This window comes from Podarcis pityusensis (genome assembly GCF_964106645.2).
Source record: "Podarcis pityusensis genome assembly, contig: HAP1_SCAFFOLD_152, whole genome shotgun sequence".
NCBI classification, from domain to species: Eukaryota; Metazoa; Chordata; class Lepidosauria; order Squamata; family Lacertidae; genus Podarcis; species Podarcis pityusensis.
The window spans coordinates 43,150-66,566 of NW_028293285.1; the positions used below are offsets into that span (position 1 = coordinate 43,150).

The 23,417-nt window shown below is 46.9% G+C and overlaps 1 protein-coding gene across 5 annotated transcripts in view; it reads right to left on the minus strand.

Moving 5' to 3' along the window:
* Positions 1–23,417, minus strand: part of LOC308469134 (rho guanine nucleotide exchange factor 15-like) — a 56,971-nt gene that overhangs the window by 27,916 nt on the left and 5,638 nt on the right. Inside the window, exon 1 of one of the 5 annotated variants that reach the window (XM_081024473.1) lies at positions 15,054–15,753. The exons of 2 other annotated variants lie outside the window; for them this stretch is intronic. The gene's annotated coding sequence lies outside the window, so the exon portion shown is untranslated. Of the gene's footprint in view, positions 1–2,846; positions 3,000–11,890; positions 12,653–15,053; positions 15,754–23,417 lie in introns of those variants that run through there. 2 more of the 5 variants (XM_081024468.1, XM_081024470.1) reach the window with 2 other exon arrangements.

Below are 23,417 nucleotides of genomic sequence, written 5' to 3' on the forward strand. Positions count from 1 at the left end.
CACCTGTTGAATTCCTGCCTGCTGTTTTTGCAATCATTTAGTGCACAGGAGCTTTGCTGGGGTGGAGTGAGAGGCTATCCTGCCCCCATTCTCTTCTCTGCAGCGGTGCAACGCTGCAGAGTCTTCTTCCTCCCTCTCTCTCCACCCCCTTGGCCAGAAAAGCCTCCGTCTTGATCCTGTCCAAAAACTCTCGCTCTCAGCCCCTCCTTACACTCCCCACACGCTCATCATATCGATGACAGGGAGGGAAGGCAGAGCACGCATGACCAGCTGAGGAGCAGCGCATATCCAACGCCAACCGGCTGCACGCCAACGTCCCCCGGGGAGGCCGGAGCCAGGCGCCTCCCAGCTATAGTTCCCTCCTCTCTCTTGACAGGCTGCAAAGCTGCCTGCCTTGCAGCTGATCTTCAGCATTTCAGTGGCAGGCCCCCCATTCCAGGCTCCCAGGAGAGACACAGCCATGTTTTGGGAGTGGAGAGAGGGAAAGCATTCAATAAAAAAAACTTCTCTTTCCTCAAGAACAACAAAAACCGTTTCTGGGGGTGCTCGCCCCCACCATACACTTAACAGCTTCTACACAATTCTCAAATTATGTCTACTCAGAACCCTATTTCTAATATTGGAACTCATCCTGGCCCATGAGAAATAATAATAATGATCCCATATACTGAAAGCAAACTGTGAAGATCCTTAGGTAGCCAAAACTGCACCGTCTACAGACAACACAGCAGGCTTTTGGGGACAGTCTCTAAGACAAGGTACTGTAGTAGAACGTAGTCATAATCAATTATGGGGTGCAAACCCCAACACCTCTCGTTTTAAGAATTAAATACAGTGGTACCTCGGGTTAAGAACTTAATTCGTTCCGGAGGTCCGTTCTTAACCTGAAACTGTTCTTAACCTGAAGCACTACTTTAGCTAATGGGGCCTCCCACTGCTGCCGCGCCGCCGGAGCACGATTTCTGTTCTCATCCTGAAGCAAAGTTCTTAACCTGAGGTAATATTTCTGGATTAGCGGAGTCTGTAACCTGAAGCGTATGTAACCCGAGGTACCACTGTACCAGAGAGCCCTGCTTTCCGAAGGAGAAGAAAATAAAGCAAGATGGTCAGAGCTTGGGCAGAGATTCAGACTTTTAAACTGAGGGAACAAGTCCCTATTTGGACAGCAGCACTTTTGTTCTGAGAAGAGGAAAACTCATAGGCAGAGCATGCTAAAACTCCCAGATTCAATCCCTAGCATCTCCAGGTAGGTTTGGGCAGGAGCACTGCCTGAAAACAATCTTCTGCCAGTCAGTGTAGACAATACCAAATGAGCCACTGGCATGACTCATGTATAATACAGCTTCCTAATGAATTCTAGGCATGCTCAGAGATTCTCTGGACAGGAAGAGTCAGTTCAGGCATCCTCCTACAAGTAGAGTGCATGACAACATGTGTGTGTGTGTGTATGACACTCTTAAGTCCAGCGTCCGCAATTAGCAGAGACAACCCTCATCCGACAACATCCCACAGCCATTCTTCAACCGATGCAAGCAGGCCCTCCGCCCTCCTCAAATCTGGGCTATGCCCTAGAAACCTGGAGTGATCTAGCCAGCTCTGCAGTGACAAGAGCTTGTTTAGGTGACAGCTCCCTGGAGGTTCACACTCCAGAAGGCAGCAGCTCCTAAAAAGTGGGACAAGCTGAGAATGGGATAGATCCTCAAAATATCAAAATGGAAGCTCAACCCAGAGCTCTTCTGTTACATCTCCAATAAAAAGCTGTGGCTTGTTTTCTTTAAAATGTGGGGGCTCTCTTCCATTTTGCAGCAAGTTTCTCAGCCTGAGGGCCGCCTTACCTCTGGAAAACTTTCTGGGGGCCACACGTCAGGGATGGGCAGGGTCAGAGGCAAAGGCGGGCAGAGGAACGAAAGTTAATTTTGCCTTTGTATGGTCAGCTGCTTTCTAAATACATTCCCATACCCATCTCTAGCCTGTATCTAGTAAAGCAAGTGGGATTTTCATAGTTCAAGAGCACATCCCAGTCAGGCAAAAACACCAGAGGAGGATTTGAAGAAGGACCAGGTGAGGGTGTGGCTGGAAAGAGTCCTAAGGGCCAGATTAAAAGACAGATTTGGGAGGTTTGGCCCCAGGGCCTTAGATTCCCCAACCCTGCTTTACACAATGTTCCTCCTTCAAGAAACCTGTTGCAATATTCACCTAAGTCCAAACCACATGCTATGTGGTAGGAAACTTTGCCTATTGAATTCCTGCTCCTCGTGCAGCTTGGGACTGAGGAGACCCAGGTTCAAATTCAAAGTCAGTCAAGACAAGAGGTTCACTGGTGGACTTTGTGCTAGCCCCTCTCTTTCAGCCTTGCCTACCTCACTGGGTTGTTCTTAAGAATAAAGTAGCCGAGTAAGCAGAGCATCATATACCCTTCCCTGGGCAGCTTGAAATAAACCTCCACATAAATGAAACGAACACGCCTCCCCTTTCCACCCCCACTGGCACTCCAGATAACTTTACATGGCAAAAAATATCACAAATTGGTATTATCTGTAAAAATGTTAAATCGCTGGCAATTGCAAAACGCAGGAGCAAGACCTCCCTCCCAGAAGCAAAGCACAGGTGCAGGATTCTACATTTTGAACAGAGGCTCAAGCAACGGCCGTGGGGTGGGGCTTTTGCACAGAAATGCCAGAATAAAAGATACCGTTTTGCAGATAACAAGTTGCCGGTCCTCATTATTCAGGACCGTACAGGCACACTGCGCTGCAGCCCAGGCTTGTACGGCAACTCGGAGCCACCAGATAGAACCCCAGGGAAGAATCAGAAAGGGTAGTTAAGGCCGAGAGGTGAATCCGTACCTGGAACAATTCTGTTGGCCCCTCTCGGTCAAGGACTTATTGGAGAAACTGCAGACAGGCTCCCTGCAGATGCGACTTGGCTCTTCCAAGCCACAGCCCCTTCATGAATCCTATCCTTCCAACCCTTTTCCATGGAGAAGGGAAATGCGTCTTTCCGGACGCAGGAAACGAGGAGGTTTTAGTTAGCATCCTCTCACTGCAGAGGAAAGGAAATGCTAGGAAAAAAGGAACAACCAGGGGGACGGGGCAACAATTGTTCGGCCAGCACTGCCAGAGTATTGTTTTCTTATCATTTCTAAAGCACCATCTATGCGCAAAAGCTGTGCTTTTTACATCAGGGTGTGGGAGAGCAGCGACTCATCCCCCCCCCCCATGCAATTTTCCCAACAAAAAGTCCTACATCCCCTGTTCTTTGCCCCTGCTAAACTAGACTTTTTCCTGTGTACAAATCTATCTGTCATATACAGCCATATCTCGGGTTAAAGACACACCAGGTTGCGTTTTTTCAGGTTATGGACCCGCCGAAACCCAGAAGTACCGGAACGGGTTACTTCCAGGTTTCAGCGGTCGCGCATGCGCAGCAGCACTAAATTGCACTTTGCACATGCGCAGAAGCGCTGAATCATAACCCGCGCATGCGCAGATGCGGCACTGCGGGTTGCGAATGTGCCTTCTGCACGGATCACGTTCACAACCTGAGCGTCCACTGTATAGCTCAATTGGCTAGAGTGTGATGCTGATAACACCATTGGTCGCGGGTTCAATCCCTGTACGGGTGAGCTGCATATTCCTGCATTGCAGGGGTTGGACTAAATGATCCTCGAGGTCCCTTCCAACTCTACAATTCTCTTATTCTATGACCCAAAATCCATGTACGGCCGCGGCCGCCTCACTTAAAAATATATACTGTTCTGAGTGATTATATACATACAGATGCACGCATCACAGCACATTACTTTCAATCTGGAACAACCAGTTCACCTGCTTCCGCTAATTTGGAATAAATGTAATGCGAAAAAAACAACTTTCTCCACAAGCAGTGGAGCGAGGTGGTAGAACAGACTGTGCCACCTTAGCCTGCAGGTGAAGAGGAGGGGTTGGTTGCTGAGGGAGGCGGGAGTCCACATTATAAAAAAACACACCAATCTGCTATTTTAAAAAACAAAAAGCCTAGGATAGCAGTGAGAAATGTTCCAGACTTGAGCTTTCCCAGCTACACTATTTTTCCACTTGCATGCAGATGTGCTGAGCGTGTGGTTTGTTGGGTTTTCTTAAATCCAGGGAAGCATTTTTAAAAAAGAAAAAGGGAATCCTCCCCGCTTGCAGCCTAAACTGGTATAATCCACTTTCTGCCCCCTCATTTTACTGCATGTGTTACCCCAACAAAACTTAATGTGTGTGCGTAACATTCAGCTGCTTTAAAATTATCTGTCAGCATCAAACCCGTCTGGAGCAAGTGGTTCTGGCCACTTCCCAGATGTGGTCCGCTCAGTAAAACACTTTAAAGCCCTTTAAAAGCCCACACAATGCTCTTAAAATGGGCATCCTGGATTTCCAGCGTTTCCCGACATGACCTAAAGCCGTTATGAAAGAGCTGCCATGCACTTAATCGCCTTTCTTCCAACAATAGCCAACAAGAAGCCACATGCAGGTTTAGAAGCAAGGCATGATGGGAAAATCCGTCACCTGCAAACACTGTGCATCTGCTAGTTGCGAGTCCGGGCTTTATTAAAGCCAGGAGCAGAGCATCCTAAACCCGTATTTATTAGTGCCACTCAGCCACAAGTAGTACTCAAGGCAAAGCAATACAGAAGAAAAGAGAGTCTCTCAGGATTTGCGGAACTCACTTCTCTCTCAATTGAAAAACAGGAGCCAGTATCTTTGCAATCATAGGTGCTTATCTGATATATTGGGGGGGGGGCACACATTTTTGGCCCAGCAGGCCAGATCTGTTGAATAGTGGGTAGACATAGCAGACGACGCAGCAATTTATCCAAAGCAGCTCTTTATTTGTAAGCTGGAACAGAACTGAACAGCAAACAGCTCAGCCGGCCTGCTTTTATCAGCCGGCTATCAACATTGTAGCAACAACATCCCAGGGTTTCCCGCCTAAAGTAACAGACGTGGACCTGAGTGAAAACTATATACAGTGGTACCTCAGGTTACATACGCTTCAGGTTACATACGCTTCAGGTTACAGACTCCGCTAACCCAGAAATAGTGCTTCAGGTTAAGAACTTTGCTTCAGGATGAGAACAGAAATTGTGCTCCGGCGGCGCGGCGGCAGCAGGAGGCCCCATTAGCTAAAGTGGTGCTTCAGGTTAAGAACAGTTTCAGGTTAAGTACGGACCTCCGGAACGAATTAAGTACTTAACCTGAGGTACCACTGTACATGATACTCCTGGTGGCCAGGGTGATAACTTCAATACATAACAAGATCTTTATCTCCCTCTACCCGGGAAGATAACTTTGACAAGTGGGTGGAGCAACCCACTTATCAATCATCTGGCGTCATGACAACATCAGGTGACCAGTAGGTGGCCGGTCCTGGCACCTGCAGAGGTGGGGTCTTCTTCAGCACAGAATTTCTTGCACGGAGAGTACTTGTGAAGCAGCACCCAGCAGGACTGAACTCTCCACTTACCAACCGATGAGCAGAAACTTCAGTCATGCTCTCTGCAGGGGTCTGCTTCACCAACCCAACAGAACTGAGCCACGTCCCCCTGCCCATCAGTGGCAATGAGTTCCATGGACAAGTTACTGACTGCAATATCAATACCACACCTTTCTGAACCCAAATAGAGCAAGGCAGCTAAGAACCAAAATGAAACTGTCATCAGATTAAAAACAAATAAGCAAGCAAGTTTTATTTCCATGATCAATGAGGGCTAGCGACCTGTTATTTGCAAAACAGCATCCGAGATTGTGGCAATTCTGCACAGCACCCCCACTACTAATCTTTATTTTCTAGGCCTCTAACGAATTCTCTGAAATTGTGACACTGAAAAGCACATTAAAACAATAAAGTTTTTATCTGGCATCTAAAGATACAGACAGGGGCCTGAAAAATCTACCTAGGCAGTGTGATTCCCCAGCATACGTAATTGTGACAAAATCTGCCGTGACACCAGCACACCAGCAGAACCTGCACACACACAGACTCTTGACCAAAGCTATTGCCACGTCAATCCAGGGCAATGCCAGTTTCAAGTGTACTCCTGAACTGTGAACTATTGGAATTTATTTTGTTAGTTTGGGCCCAGTTTTACGATCTGTTAGGGTCATCTTGAGTCCTGATTCTGTCTCCTGAGGCATTAGCTACCCCTCCCAGTTTGGTGTCATCTGCAAATCCCCTCAATTCCTTCAGCCAAGTCGTTTATAAATGGTCTGTGCGACACCCCACTTCTCACTTTTTCCCAGGATGATGAAGATCCATTAGTGAGCACTCTTTGGGTTCAGTCAGTCAACCAGCTACAAATCCACTTAACAGTTACCTCATCCACATTTGCCAGCTCCTCGTGGATCTCTTCACAACAGCGTTTGAAACTCCCATTGTTCTAGCCGCGTTTTGCGGCAAGGAATTTCATTAGCGTGAGCTGTTTCTGAGCTCTGGGTGCAGTACTGCGCCTAAGATTTCAGATTAAAACTGCGGAGTGGAAGGAAATGAGGACCTTTTTCTGCCTCTCCACTTCCAGTCACTCTCTGAAGACTGGAGAAGAGATTCTCTTAAGAATATTAGGGGGGCAGACAGGTAAAGCATGGCTTTGTTTTTTGCAGTCTTCAGGTGAGGACTAGACCATGTGAGAAATGAAAATAAGATTTTAGCTGCACTTCATTTTCAGCTTTTTATTCTTGCTATTAAAAAAGTGTGCCTAGACATTCTGTTGTTGTACCCATTACCGAGGTTTAAGGTGCCATTTAGCTCCCCGCTTTCATATCTCAGTTTCTAACACTGCTTCACAACTGTACATATCCTTTACATACTTCTCCTTTCCTGTTTGGTCTATTCCTTTTTAATAGGTTATACCCCTCAATTTCTACATTCCAGTCATGAGTCTCATCCCACCAGGTTTCAGTACAGTGGTACCTCAGGTTACATATGCTTCAGGTTACAGACTCCGCTAACCCAGAAATAGTGCTTCAGGTTAAGAACTTTGCTTCAGGATGAGAACAGAAATCGTGCTCCGGCGGCGCGGCAGCAGTGGGAGGCCTCATTAGCTAAAATGGTGCTTCAGGTTAAGAACAGTTTCAGGTTAAGTACGGACCTCCAGAACGAATTAAGTACTTAACCTGAGGTACCACCGTAATGCCTATTAGGTCATATTTGCCATCCTCTATTAAGAGCTCAGATTCATCTTGCTTGTTTCCCATTCTCTGGGCATTAGTATAAAGCCAACTGAGACCATAAGCCATCCTATCCAGCTGCTTCCTTCTTTAGAAGGTTTCTGGAGCACCACCTTAGTTCCCTGTATATCAGTGAAGGTATTATCTCTAGTATCAGGTTTGACTCTGTCATCTGTGATATTGTCTCCCTCCCTCTCAGTATTTAGTTTAAAGTTGTCCTGATTGGGTTTCCCAGGCCTCCTGCAACCACTCCCAGCCCACACCTAGTAGCTGAATAAAGGGAGGGATTTGTCCACAGACCACAAAAATATCTCCTCCTTCTTCTTCTTTTTGAAAATCAAAGTTTACCTCAAAGTTGAAAATGAAAGGAGGAAATAAGGAAGAACAGAATCTGTCTCATTGACTCTTGGCTTACACCAGGGTGAGTCACAAAGCGGTGGTATTCATCAGCTGCAAAGCAGATACTTCTGATTTCCTAAGAGTATAAGGAGAATGCTGATGGAACAGGCAAATGGCCCAATAGTGGCCAAACTGCTGTCTGTGGAAATAAGCCCACAAGCAAGACGCAAGTGCAACAGCACTCTTCCTACCAGTGATTCCTAGAACCTGGTATTCGGAGGTATACAGTCTCCTCTAATGACAGAGGTAGAGCTTAGTCATTGTGACTAGCAATCATTGGTAGTCTGATCCTCCATGAATTCCTCTATCCTCTTTTAAAGCTATCCAAGTTGGTAGCCATCACTACCTCTTGCGGGAGCAAATTATGCTGTGTGAACAAGCACTGGGTGAAAGGCAGAGTGAGAATCGTGACTTATCCTTCAGAGTTACTCCAAATTTACACGCCCCAAAAAGGAATGATTGCAAAGAGGTCCTTACGATTCACTCCAGAGCGAAAAGAGGTAGTAGAGGTGAAATCCCAGGATTTCAACTGAGTGAAGAAGGGGTAAGTAACTAGTTCAGGAGACCTCATATTAGTTGTTTCCTGGTGAACGAGCCCAGTGAAAGTCAATTGCACTGATGGTCACTAAGTGTTACTCCAGGCTTAAAATAAAAGGAGCCAGACTGTTGGGCTATGTACACACTGGTAGATGGCCGTCTTTCATGGATGCTTTAGCAGAGATTCCTGCATTGCAGGGGGCTGGACTAGATGACCCTTGGGGTCCCTTCCAACTCTATGATTCTACAAAAACACAGTGAGGTCATTCCTTCCCCCTGCGATTCATATTGCATTTGAACGCTGCTGTGCACACCAGACCGGGAGGGGAGCAGGCATGTCTTCATCCAGTGCGCACAAGCAGTTTGGTTCCCCTCCCCCCAGCCCTGCAAACCACCATGCCATGAACTCTGAATTCGTGAAGCCATCACCTGGGCATGTGCTGTTCTCTGTTCATGTGCAATGGCTGCCTCAAACGTACAGACCTCAGCTTAACCGCAAAGCGAACACGGCCTACGTTTTCAGATCGGATGGAAGCTGGTTAGGGGGAAAACGCATCGAACTGCTGTGGCTAACATCATGTGTACAGTGGTACCTCGGGTTAAGAACTTAATTCGTTCTGGAGGTCCGTTCTTAACCTGAAACTGTTCTTAACCTGAGGTACCACTTTAGCTAATGGGGCCTCCCACTGCCGCCATGCCGCCAACGCACGATTTCTGTTCTCATCCTGAAGCAAAGTTCTTAACCTGAGGTACTATTTCTGGGTTAGCGGAGTCTGTAACCCAAAGCGTCTGTAACCCGAGGTACCACTGTACATGTTTTCCAACACCAGTGGTGGGAACAACACACTGAAGCCAGAATAAACATGCACACAGAATAATGTGCACACAGTCTTCCTGGCTCCAGCAGAATTACACCTTGTTCACACCAGGATAAGGAGTTGGTGGGACAGAGGTTTAACAGAGGAGGATCCCCCCCTAGTTTACAGCAGGGTGAAAAAAATCAGCCCCCATAGAGAGCTCTTCTTTATTTACAGCAGGAACACATGATGAGAGTCCATTTAGCTACATTATTCCAATGGAGCACAACTTGATCAAACCTAGAGAAAGCTGAAGTTATACTACTCAGTATCCCTTATGCTGGGTAGAAATTGGGCTCCTGAATCAAACCCAATTTTTCTGCTACCAGAAAGGCACTGGAAGTGTCTATGCCACAGTACGATCGCTTCTCCAATTAAATTATTTTGCTTTGTAACCAAAGACTCCTTAGGGACGCGGATGGCGCTGTGGTCTAAACCACAGAGCCTAGGGCTTGCCGATCGGAAGGTCGACGGTTCAAATAGCTGCAACGGGGTGAGCTCCCGTTGCTCAGTCCCTGCTCCTGCCAACCTAGCAGTTCAAAAGCATGCCAGTGCAACAAGATAAACAGGTAAATGGCGTTTCCGTGCACTGCTCTGGTTTCTCCAGAAGCGGCTTAGTCATGCTGGCCCCATAACCCGGAAAACTGTCTGCGGACAAACGCCAGCTTCCTCAGCCTGTAAAGCGAGATGAGCACTGCAACCCCCGAGTCGTCTGCAACTGGACTTAACTGTCAGGGGTCCTTTACCTTTACCTTTAACCAAAGACTCCTAATGTGCTGAACTACAGTACTTTTTGGGTTGTGTTGTTGTTGTTTGTTTAATTTTATTATAGAGGTTTTCTTCTTTTTTTCATTTTTCTGATTTTCTTTTTATCCATGTGTGCTTGTCTTTCATGAAATTTCAATAATCACTTTAGTAATCTTTTAAAGTCTTTGTACTTTTTTGGACAAGTTTGTGTGTGTGTGTGTGTGTGTGTGTGTGTGTGTGTGTTTAAAAAGGCAAGATATTTGGCAACTCTGCGTGTATTCAAAGCACTCTTTTTTGATGACATCACATAATTCTGCCTTTTTAACTCTCTGAACTGTACTTTCTCCCTGTCTGCAACCAAAGTCTGTCCTGTCATTGTGTTCGTTTAATGGGCTCTTCTCTCATTTGAAAAATCAAACTGCTCAGATGAATCATTCAAAATTGAGACCACATGAAGCAGGAACCTTTGTAAATAAACCATTGAAATTGGCAAGTGTGGGGGAAGAAGGGAGAGAAATGCTCATTCTTTAACCCTGGACATATTTTATTCCCCATACCCTGTTGCCTCCTTTAATTTTGGGGGGAGGAGAAGACCCTTTCACTGCTATGTTCTTTTTTAGTTGGGCAAATTTATTCCAGCCCTGCAGTTTTTCCTCTGCTCCAGATTTCTGGAGAGGGTGGGGGCGTTCCTATTACTGTAAGACTTTTCACGCTCCCAGTTCCAAACTAGCCTCCCTTGGGAGCGGCTTAAGAAAACACATGTAATCCAGCCAGCGATAAGGCAGAGATGTTAACTCTCCTCTTCTCGCCCCCCCACCCCCAATTTCACTTGAATTTTAAGCCTGCAAGGGGAGGAATCATAGAATCATAGAATTGGAAGAGACCACAAGGGCCATGGAGTCCAACCCCCTGCCAAGCAGGAAACACCATCAGGAGACAAAGGATTCCCAAGAAAGTGAATGTGGAATTGGTCCCTATGGGGCAGAATCTTTTCCAGCTCACGGACTCTTGGGAAACATTGGGGGGGGCACATGTGAGTGGTGGGTGGAGCCCGAGACAGAAGTGGGAGGGGCAATGGATCTCTGAACAGCCATGCAAAGGAGAGACGCTTCCACAGACACACACAAACACACGTGTGTGCAAAGGCGGCCCTCCACCCAGGCGAGCAAAAGGCATAATCGCAGCTGAAGGACAGATGCCAGCCAGGCAAAAGCACCTGAGGAGTGTGTGCAGCAAGAATGGTGAGGGGTGAATCCTGGAGAGGGGGTGTGGCCTATTATTGAGAGAGACCAGAGGTGTGAAGGACCACAGATTCCCTACCACCTTTAAAAAGAACATTATAAGTGTTGCTCTAAGCCAGGGTTCGGCAAGGTTTACTGGCCATGGGCCGAATCACTCCCACGGAGATTGTCTGTGGGCTGGACTGGCGCAGTGCGACACCAGAAATCGCGTCTGCACATGTCCGCGGCGCCGGAAATCACTTCTGCGCATGCCCAGACGCCAAAAATCATGCCTGCACAGAAGTGATTTTCGGCGTCTGGACATGCGCAGGTGCAATTTTTGGTATATGCACATGCGCAGACGCAATTTCTGGTGCCGCTCAGCAAGTCCCCACACCGCGCTGCGCCAGTTCAGGGGCGGCTCATGGGCCAGTAAAACAGTCTTTGTGGGCCGCATCTGGCCCACAGGCCGCACGTTGCCGACCCCTGCTCTAAGCCTATGTACTTGGAAGACTGGATCCCACCCAGCCTAGTCCTTCCTGGAGAAGATGGAGAGGTAATTCCTTCTACCGTTTCCAATCTACTCCTGGGACCAGATCCGTTTCTCCAAAGGAGATTCTCCCAAGCCTGCGGAACGAAGAAGCCCAGCTACACCCACCCCGGCACGTGGTTGCCAGGGAGTGGGTGGGGAGATGAAAGGCGCAGAAAATCCTGAACAGGATCCTCCCCCTCAAACTGCTGGCTTTGATGTTCCAATGAGCGACGGAACCCCCCTGCATCTTAGGAAAAGATTTCCAAAAGGTTAGGTTGCCTCTCCCCACTGGGACCATTTTCTCTCCTAAATAAGAACACCTTTGTTAGGCCCTGTTTAAAATGAAATAAAAACCCTTTGTTAAGCCCACCCTCCCAGAAACTCCCTTGCACGAGAAAGATCCATTACCCTTCAGTTCCAGGCTGCCTCCGGAGTATTTCCACGCCAGATTGGGTCGACCATCCACAATGCAAAAAAAATAAATCCCTGCAAGGCGGGGGAACTTCACATCACGGACTCACTTGAGTTTTCAGAGAAAAGCCAGAAATCCAGAGGCGGACTTGCACACACACACACGCGCACACACACAAAAAGAAAAAAGCAAGCCAGCTTCCAGAGTGGGGAAAAACCGTCCTCTTTCCTTCTCTCTGTTGTTACAGGATGGTTACAACAGCTGCATTCTGCAAGCCTGCCGCAACTCAGTCCTCGCCAGCCGTCTCTGCCTGTGGTCCTCCAGAGAGAGCTTGCCCGTAAAAAGAATCAAACCGCTCCTTGTTTCTGAGTTGGCTGCTGGAAAAAAAGAAAGGGAGGGGAGGAAAAAGAAGAGCTGGTCCTCCTCTCCTCTTGTCTGATGAGAGGGTGCCGGGTGGCACAAAAGCAGGAAGGGAAGGGTTGGGATTGGCAGATGCCTTTGCACACAGGAGGAAATCAAGAGAGAGAGAGAGAGACAGAGCATAGCACGCCTTTTTTCTCATTCATTGGGAAGGGAAGGGAGTGGCGGTCGGAAAGGTGGGAGACAAGCACAGAGGACTTATTCATGGAGCGGGCTTGCTGGAAAGAAGCAAGAGGACCTAGGGGATTTGCTTCTGCAAGAAGCAGCAGCGAGGACCACCAGTTTGGATGGCTGTGAAAGAGGGTGAGGGGAAAACATGGATCAGGCTATCCATGGCTCCTGGCCACGATGGCTGTGAATTAGAGGCATCTGACTGGCTGCCACAAGAACATGATGGTGGGTTACATGGGCTATTGGGCTGATCTTGCAGGGCTCTTAATTCCCTCAAGCGTTCTTCAAAGGTTCTGGAAGCCAAGACTTATGAGGAATGGTTGAGGGAGCTGGGTATGTTTAGCCTGCTAAAGAGGAGATTGAGAAGAAGAAGAAGAAGAAGAAGAAGAAGAAGAAGAGGAAGAGGAAGAAGAAGAAGAAGAAGAAGAAGAAGAAGAAGGGGAGTTTGGATTTGATATCCCGCTTTATCACTACCCGGAGGAGTCTCGAAATGGCTAATATTCTCCTTTCCCTTCCTCCCCCACAACAAACACTCTGTGAAGTGAGTGGGGCTGAGAGACTTCAAAGAAGTGTGACCAGCCCAAGGTCACCCAGCAGCTGCATGTGGAGGAGCGGAGACGCGAACCCGGTTCCCCAGATTACGAATCTACCACTCTTAACCATTACACCACACTGGCTGAGAGAAGATACTACAGCCACCTTCAAATATCTCAAGGGTTGTCACGTGGAAGATGGAGCAAACTTGTTTTCTCCTGCTCTGGAGACCCGAACCAATGGATCTAAGTTACAAGAAAAGAGATTCCAACTTAAGATCAGGAAAAACTTTCTGACCACGAGAGTTGTTTGACAGTGGAACAGACTCTCACAGGAAGGTGTGGACTCTCGTTCCTTGGAGGTTTTTAAGCAGAGGTTGGATGGTCATCCGTCATGGATGCTTCAGCTGAGATTCCTGCATTGCAGGGGGTTGGACTAGAAAACCCTCAGGGTCCCTTCCAAATGTACACTTCTATGATTCTTGTGTTTATGTTCATATGGCCACCAACAGGCCATGAAAGATGGGCCAGAACGATGCAAAACGTTAATATGGGTGGAGATTTGGCTAAGCTATGCCAACTCATTGCAGCATACACCAATGGTTTATTTAAGAGAGCGCCACCCTTTTCAGGTTAAGGCTTGCTTTCTTCTCCCAGGGTTAAAATGCAGTGTGCCAAATAATGACTGCAAAAAGAACCCATTGTTATTACAAGCAGAAACCTGCAAACATACACAGAGGTTAACAATTCTGGGAACTCAATTCTTTTTGACTGTGGCATATCTATTTATCACATTTTTGCAACCCCGATCTTCTGCCACAGAACTCAGCGCAGACTACAAGATTTCCCTGCCCCCAGGTTAAGCCACACAACACCCCTGCGTGGCAGGTTAGGTTGGCCACTGGAGAAAATTGGCTGTGGAAGATCAATCATGCAAGATATATGTCTAGTGTAAACTGTTTAAGATGCTCCACCTTAGGGTGTAGGGACCATTGGTCTAAAAATAATTCAGGATGTTTTGTATATACACCGTTTAATATGTTTACATGCGCACTAGTTGGTTAATATGTACTGTGAACTGAGATGTAAGTCAAACCATTGGTTCATCCAATCAAATATTGCAGTGGCTCCATGGTTTCAGCCAAGAGTCTTTTAGCAGCCATTTTAATTACCCACAATGCCCCTGACATAGCACCAACCCTCGGCACTGTGGGAAATTAAAATGGAAGCCAATTGCTGCTACCTGCCGCTACCTGATAAGCCCATGGTGGGAAGGGGAGACACAGCTTTGCCACCCCTCAGAAAAAAACCCAAAAAAACCTGTAACCAGCCTTGACCTTATCTCCGAACACACTTGTTTATTAGAACAGTCATTCCTGGGCTTTGTTAAACCGTAGCTGTGGTACTCCAGATCTTGTTGGCCTACAACTCCCATCATCCCCTGTTCTCTGGGCATACTGCCTGGGGCTGATGGGGGTCCCCAGGCACTTTGGCTGCAATCCAGAGAGCCTTGCAGATCTCAGTGCGACTGTGTCTCTCTGGAGCTTCGGCCTTTTCCCTCCCCAAAAAAGTTCGACAACGACGAAGGTGGGATTCGAACCCACGCGTGCAGAGCACAATGGATTAGCAGTCCATCGCCTTAACCACTCGGCCACCTCGTCCTTCCTGGCCTCTCTGTGCACAACATACACCTCATTTGCTGACAGCAGGATCTGCACTCTTTTTAAAAAAAAAAAGCTTCCATTTCTTAAATCAGAAATACAATTTTTCAAGGGACAGGATTTAAAAATACCTTTTTAAAAAATCTGCTCCGTGTGCAGAAACAGGCTCCTGCATGCATAGTTACTGTTTCTTTGCACAAGAGGGTTGCGAAAGAACCTTATTACATAAGAGGGGGTGGGAATCAAATGTAGCCAGACATCCCACTCTGAAAGCTTTCTTGCACAACTTTTCCCCCACGGCCGCCCACACCCCGTGCCAAAAGCTGTCTGTATTGCCATGCACTAAAGAAGAATGATAATAAAAGAAACTATACCTGAAAAGAACTTGGGTTTGCCCACCTGCACAAATTATGCAATTTAAGGACCTTATTTCACCGTATTTTGCATCGTCGTTTCTACAAATATCAAGGGACAGTCTGCAGCAAAAATGCCTTGCTTCCGTGACTTCTCAAAAAAATTTCAGCCACCCCTTCAGCTTCCAAGACTGAACAAGCCTTGCATGCATCAAGCTGGCCTCAATAAGAACTAGAAACTTACCAGGGGGAAGGTATAAAAGGGAAGCATCTCAAGGAGCTTTGCTTTGCTGCCAAAGTCACACCCTTTTGTGCGTGTGGCATCTGCATAGTTTTCTCTGGGCACACCCCAGGTTGTAAAGCGCTTGTGCATTCCAGCACAGAGAGTAGGGAGGGATTTATTGCACTGCATATAGATTTCTGCGTCAGGAGCACGCAAACATATTTTTTGTCCCGCGTGTGCTGGGTATGGGCCAGGGCGGGGGCGCAAGAGCAAGGTTGTGAAACCTACAAATCTGTTCTGCCAACCCACTTGCGGCTTGAAATCAGGTAAGGTGTTTTAAATCACACTGCATGTGCTAATTAGCAGGCCGGTGCTCAAATGTTGTGTCAACACCTACACATTAATAACGGTAATTGCCGCTGTCTGTACTTTTCTGCCTGTTTACATCCACAGCCCTGTGTAGAAACACCAGCAACTCAAGAGAACGCTTCACATGAGGTGGGTTTGTAATGAAGAAAAGGCTCGTGACAAGGATGAGAAACTTGTGGCGGTCCAGATTATTATTATCAGCATCAATTTATATACAGTGGTACCTCCGGTTACATATGCTTCAGGTTACAGACTCCACTAACCCAGAAATAGTGCTTCAGGTTAAGAACTTTGCTTCAGGATGAGAACAGAAATCGTGCTCTGGCGGTGCGGCGGCAGCAGGAGGCCCCATTAGCTAAAGTGGTGCTTCAGGTTAAGAACAGTTTCAGGTTAAGAACGGACCTCCAGAACGAATTAAGTACTTAACCCGAGGTACCACCGTACCACCCTTTATCAAAAAATCCCGGGGGGTGTACAACATTACAAACACATTACAGAACATCAATGATAAAAACATTGCTAAAAAGATGATGAAAAGCACACCGACAGATAGCCTAAGAAAAAAATAGCCATCATAATATCAGTCCTCTCCCCCACACTTTGACAGATGTTCCTGAACTACATCTCCCAACTTCCCTGACCACTGGCCCTGCTGGTCAGTGGTTGATGGGAGTCCAGCAACATCCATCGTCCAGCTACCAACCTCCCCCCCATCCCAGACGCATGTCACAATAAAATGTTTTAGTTGTTCAGGTGCTGCAAGACTGTTGTTGTTGTAGCAGCAGACTCACACAGTTCCCCTGCTGGAAATCAAGTGTGATCGTGGGGGTACACTCCATTTCATCCCCAACACATAATTCTGGGAACTCTGGATGCCAGGCCCCTTTAAAGCAGTATTTTACTACTTTAAACATTCACGGCTTCCTCCCAAGAATCCTGGGAACCGCCATTTGATAATGGCACTATTGTGAGTTGTCAGCAGACCCCGATTCCCCTCACAGAGCTACAGTTCCCAGCGTTCCCAGGAAAAGCGAATTAATGGCTAAGCCGTTCTGGGAATTGTAGCTGAGGAATAGTGGTTTACTGCTCCCGCTTCCCAGGGAACTCTGGGAATTGTAGAAACGAGCTTTACAATGCCACCACCCACCCCGCCCCCCCTTTTTGGGTGGTTATGTTGAGACCCAACTGTTTAGAAACTTTTGAAAACTGGCACAGGCTTTTCCCAGAGAGGAGGCTGATGAATCACTTTCCGAGAAAGGGGAGCAGTCCGCAAACTGTCTTGTGTCCATTGTCCCTTTCCAATGCAATGTACACTTCCTTCCAGGCGGAATGAGAGCCCGGTAAGCAAGCGATCTCAATGGACAACTACGCATGAAGAGACAGTGCACTCCTTTCGCCTCCCTGCCCCATTTGCCCTTTAGCAATTAAGAAGAAGAAGAACAGCACCCATAGGTGTGGACAGGAAGGTTTAGATTCTGGACTTAATGGTCATCTGGGGTGGAAGAACCTAGTGCATAGACAGCATGCATTTAAAAAATATTTGAAGTACACGCCGTCAAAAAAAGAATTCTGGGAACTGTTTACCTCTCACAGAGCTAGCACCCTTAAACTACAGTTCCCAGGATCCCTGCATTGCGGGGGTTGGACTAGATGACCCATGGGGTCCCATTCAACTCTACAATTTGACAATTCTATGGTTCTTTGTGGCTAGCAATGTGCTTCCAAATATATACGCAGCCTCATTCTAAAATGTGGTATGCCCACCCCACTGAATTTGGAAGCCCACCTGCTCTTTGTGCAGTGCGGCACTCTGGCCCGCTGCTCTAGACTATTGCCCTAACGGTGCCCCCCCTCAACCCTGAGAGAGCTGACTTTGATGCTAACAGTCCCTTTCACTCGGCTCCAAATTCCCACAGAAATAGTGATAGTGGTTATTAGCAAATTTATATCCCCGTCTTCCACCCGGAAGAGCCCAGGGGAGACAAACACAAAAGTGATAAAGCAATGCCCTCAAAAATAAAATAAAAATATACTTAGTCAAGCCACCAGTCCTCAATGAGGTGGGAAACCTGTGTCTAACTAGCACCACCTGCAGCAGCACAGGGAGGTTCTTAGATAACTGAATGCTTCCCAAGACACAACACTTTCATGCATGTAGAAAACTAGGTGTTTAGGGGCAACAGCTAGGCTGCAATTCTCCAAGACACCTCGTTTTCCTTGGAGGAGGTCACAAACAATGACTGCCTGGGAATTTCTGTCTGGGAATTCCCAGGTGTCAAAAAATGTTATCTATGTACAGTGGTACCTCGCAAGACGAATGCCTCGCAAGACGAATGCCTCGCAAGACGAAAGAGGTTTTCGTTTTTTGAGTTGCTTCGCAAGACGAATTTCCCTATGGGCTTGCTTCGCAAGACGAAAACGTCTTGCAAGTTTGTTTCCTTTTGGATTTTCAATGCATTCCTATGGGAAACCGTGCTTCGCAAGACGAAAAATTCGCAAGACGAAAAAACTCGCAGAACGAATTAATTTCGTCTTGCAAGGCACCACTGTACGCCACTACTGCGGCCCGTATTTTGTTAGCCCAAAAATGGAAAATGAGTGAAGTCCCAACTAAAGAAGAATGGCAACTTAAGCTGATGGAATATGCAAAGTTTGCGGACTTAACATACAGAATAAGAGAACAAGAACAACATAAGTTTAGCGAAGATTGGCATTCTTTTATTGAATATATGGGGGGGGGAATTGTGTACACTTGAAAACGCTGGCAGCATTAAGATAAATTCAATAGTGTAAATAAGTTTTGATGGACGTAATAATAGAACATTGAATGGTTTAGTTTATGTAAAATATGCAGGGATTTATGATATGCAAAATGAACCATGGAAAGAGAAGAAGGGAAGTCATTGATATTTTAAGGATGTTTAAATGAGTATTCTAAATTGCAAAACAGAAAATTTAATAATATAGGCAAATAATGACTGCCACCAGCAGCCAAAATCCGTGAGGCACCGACCTCTTTTCATCTTTGGCATGCTGAATGCATTTTTTAAAAATTTTAACCGTGAACAAGCTTTGAGCTTAAACAGGACCTGTGGCCATGGACCCTGTCCCCAGGATCAGAGAGAAAGAGAGAGAGAGAGAAAGAGCAGTTCTGAGCATGCACAGAGCGCCTTCCGCTATGGAGCTATCAAAATAAAAATAGGTTTCCTGGAATGCACTATTATAACATTTCAGGAAAGTCGACCGGCCCACGCCCCTGTTGAATGATCACTCTGCAAAATAAACACAATTACCGCCTCCTGATATCTTACCTGCATTTCCTCTGACACAGTTTCCCTGGTATCTGAAGGTCTGAGGCCTCCCACAAAAAGCAGGAGACGAGCACCCATTTTTTTCACAAAAGACGGGTAAAAAGCATTCTGCATGCCGGGAACTGCCACTGGCTGGCGACATTATTATGAATCTCTCCTGTGGCAATTTTTTTTATTGCGAAAAGACACTTTATGGTTCCGCAGTGCCCAGCTGAAGGCGGAATCTGAACCCAGATCTCCCCTAGCCAGACTCCAAAGACGGAGTCCACTACATCAGGCCAACTTTGACTCTGACCATTTCCCCATGCTGCCAGTGTTTCACGGGAAATAAAACAGTGAAACAATTAAAGTCCATCCCATAACTCTCTTTATCACCTTGGCCTCCTTTCAACCTGTCTCGGAAGCAGGAAATTCTTCCCTACCTCTGCACTGGATGTAATTGGATCATTCAATCACTCCCAAAGCGAGCATTCAAGAAAATTCAACTACTTCTATGGTTGGCAATTATCACTCTGCAAGACTCACGGTTCTCAGCTCAGATATATCAGCTAATCACCAAATGGCACCTTAAATCTAGGTTGTGGTCGCCACAACCGAATGTCTAGACACCTTTTTTCTTTGTTGCAATGAGGTTTATTATTATTGATCTCTATACTGCTTTGTATTTTAAAGAAAAAAATCTCAAAGCGGTTTACATCACTTCAAAACATCAAATAAAGAAATCCAGAATAAAACAAATGCAAGCTTCAAAGAAAATATTTCAAACCCTTCTCTAAGTGACATTTTGCTTTCCCCATATTTATTTACCGACTTAATTTATAGAGCTGTCCCATAGCAGAAAGGCTCTAGGGAGCCAGGGTGGTGTCACAGACATGGCCAAACTTGGCCCTTGAGATGTTTTGGGACTACAACTCCCATCATCCCTAGCTAAAAGGAGGAGTGGTCAGGGATGATGGGAATTGTAGTCGCAAAACAGCTGGCCGGCCAAGTTTGGCCATGCCTGGTAGAGTGTTGGACAAGGAACTGGGAGCCCAGGGTTCAAATCCCCACTGGGCCATGAAGCTCACTGGATGACCCGGGGGCAGTCACAGACTCTTAACCTACCTCACAGGGTCATTGTAAGGATTAACTGAGGAGAGGAGTGAACTTTGGGAGAAAAAAATGGGATATACAGTGGTACCTCGGGTTAAGTACTTAATTCGTTCCGGAGGTCAGTTCTTAACCTGAAACTGTTCTTAACCTGAAGCACCACTTTAGCTAATGGGGCCTCCTGCTGCCGCTGTGCAATTTCTGTTCTCATCCTGAAGCAAAGTTCTTAACCCGAGGTACTATTTCTGGGTTAGCGGAGTCTGTAACCTGAAGTGTATGCAACCTGAAGCGTATGTAACCCGAGGTACCACTGTAAATGCAATAAATGAGCTCTTCTGCCTACCTGCTTAAGAAAGCAGGAGGGGCCAGTCAGATGTCAGTCGCGAAGCTGGCACCCAGAAATCACAATTGGACCTGTGCCAGTCCCAAAACTTGGCTGGCGCCTGGAGAATTTATAAGACTGCACGGATAGTACGCACCCTGGAAATGATCTCTTCCAGCTTCTGCCTTCTGGAAGAAGGTACATGGTTATAAAGACTAGGACTAGCTGCCTGAGAAACAGTTTTTATCCAAATGCGATTTTGGTTTTAAACGCAGTGTAAGGTAGTCTCTGTGGGAGTATATTGTATTTAATTATGGGGTATCAGACTTTTTAGTGGGTAACCAGGCTGGGATAGCAGGCTTGTTTGTTTTTGAATGTCTGGTGTAGATTTTTTCAATTTCGTTGTTCTGTATGGGACAATGGCAATAAAGATGTATCATATCGTATCATATCGTATAGTGAACCCTTTTTTGTACCCAGGACCGCTGACCCATGGTAAAAGAGTTTGCAGGATTCTATAGCATCCTCTCTCTCTAAATCCTTCTCTCTCCATCCATCCATGCCACTTCATCTGGCCAACAAGCTATATAAAATTTTGGCAGTTTCCCCCAAAGGGTGAGCCCATTCGGTCTGTTGCAGCAAGAACAAAACGTGGCAAGGCTTTCCACGGGCCACTCCGCAAAGCACGGCCCTGACTTGGCAAGCATTTAAAGGGATTTGCGACACCTAAAGGCTAGCAGATTTACTGTGGCGTAAATCCACATGGACGGGAGCCCATTCCGTCAAATGAGTTGGCAAACGCATGTCCACATGCCCAAGTGTGCGCTGAGTGTGCGCTGAGTCGGGATGTAAACAACAAGGGTCCAGGGAGCAGGTAACACAATTACTATCATCTGACGCTTCAATTAAAGCGGAAAGGGATACCAAACGAGCACAGCGGCCACCGCTACTCATTGCCATATTGAATAAGCCCCGTCTTTGCTATGTTTCATTTCACATGGGAAAGGGACGTGGGTGGCGCTATGGGTTAAACCACAAAGCCTAGGACTTGCTGACCAGAAGGTCGCCGGTTCGAATCCCCACAACAGGGTGAGCTCCCATTGCTCGGTCCCTGCTCCTGCCAACCTAGCAGTTCGAAAGCACGTCAAAGTGCAAGTAGATAAATAGGTACCGCTCCGGCGAGAAGGTAAACGGCGTTTCCGTGCGCTGCTCTGGTTCACCAGAAGCGGCTTAGTCATGCTGGCCACATGAGCCGGAAGCTGTACGCCAGCTCCCTCGGCCAATAAAGCGAGATGAGCGCCACAACCCCAGAGTCAGTCACGACTGGACCTAATGGTCAGGGGTCGCTTTACCTTTATTTCACATGGGAGTCTCCCATTATACTTCCTCAGTTGGAGAACAGCGACTTTCACGATGAAAACAAGGCTTTTTGGGGTAGGGGAGCCAGCAACTTCTTTTAAAGACAAAGATGATGGAGTGTTTCTGTTTTAAAGGGAGATTGTTCACGTATATGTGGGGATGTAAAAGTAAATGTAAAGGACCTATGGGCGGTGAAGTTGAGTCAAAGGCGACTATGGGGTTGCGGCACTCATCTGGCTTTCAGGCCGAGGGAGCCAGTGTTTGTCCACAGACAGTTTTCTGAGTCATGTGGGCAGCAAGACTAAACTGCTTCTGGTGCAACGGGATACCGTGACGGAAACCAGAGTGCACAGAAACGCCGTTTACCTTCCCGCCGCAATGGTATCTATTTACCTACTTGCACTGGTGTGCTTTCGAACTGCTAGGTTGGCAGGAGCTGGGACAGAGCAACAGAAGCTAACTCCATCGCGGGGATTCAAACCGCCGACCTTCTGATCGGCAAGCCCAAGAGGCTCTGCGGTTTAGATCACAGCGCCACCCACGTCCCTGTGGGGATGTACACCCCTGTTGGCATCCGTCAATGAGAGAGACAATGGAGGAATACACCTTGGGGGTAAAGTCAAACCATTGGAGTATTAACAGTACCTGCTGTGGCTGCACACAAACCTGAATAAACCTGAATAAAATATATTCAGATGTTTATATGCAGCTGTTTAAAATGCAGATAGAGAGAGACAGATGTACTGTATATATTTTCAAAGTGCGATGTTTTACAATTTTTTACATACATGCTGTAAGGATATATATTTATTGTATCATTTCAATATCCATTTTCGCAAGAGTTCTTTGAGGCAACTAACGACACTGGAATGAAACGAAAAGTGCCCCAAAGGCAACAGTCTAATTCTCTACGCATCTACACGGCAGTAATGTTTCAATGGGACCTGCTCCTGGGTAAACATATCAATAAAAGGCAATTAACTACAGAACCGCAGCCCAAGATCTGACTGATGGTATCGTGCCAAAAAAAAGCCCTTTTGAGATCAAGCACTACGTATGTTGCAACAGGTTAGAAACATAGATTCCGCAGATTTGCAGAACTGGAAGGGACCCTGAGGGTCATCCGGTCCACCCCCTACAGCGCAGGAGTCTTTTTGCACAATGTGGGGCTTGAACTCACGATCCTGAGATCAAGAGCCTCATGCTCTACCGACGGAGCCATCCCAGCTTGTTAGAATTGTCAGGCAAACTATAAACCAGGTGTGGGGAACCTTTGGTCCTCCAGATGTTGCGGAACTACAACTCCCATCATGCCTGACCGTTGGTCAGGCTTGCTGTGGCTGATGGGAGTCATAGTTCAGCTGTAGCTGGAGAGCCAAAGGTCCCCCCCCCCAACCTGCTTATAAAGCATTTAGACCAGCAGTGGGCAACTATTTTCAGGTCCAGGGACCCATGTCCTTGTAGGCAGCCCTTCAGGGGCCAGAGGGAACAATAGTAAAAGCCACAAATGGCCTTTGTACAGTGGGCTACATCCAAGCCACATATCAATCTTTGGTTTTCAAAGACACTCAAATCACCATCATCCATCCAGTCGGGCAGCAGCGTTGCAGGAGGGCATGGCGCACAGGCAGCAAAGGCCATGGCTTGGGAAGAGTCCCAGGGGCCAGACAGAAAAGGGATGAAGGTCTGCACTTGACGCATATTTAAATAAC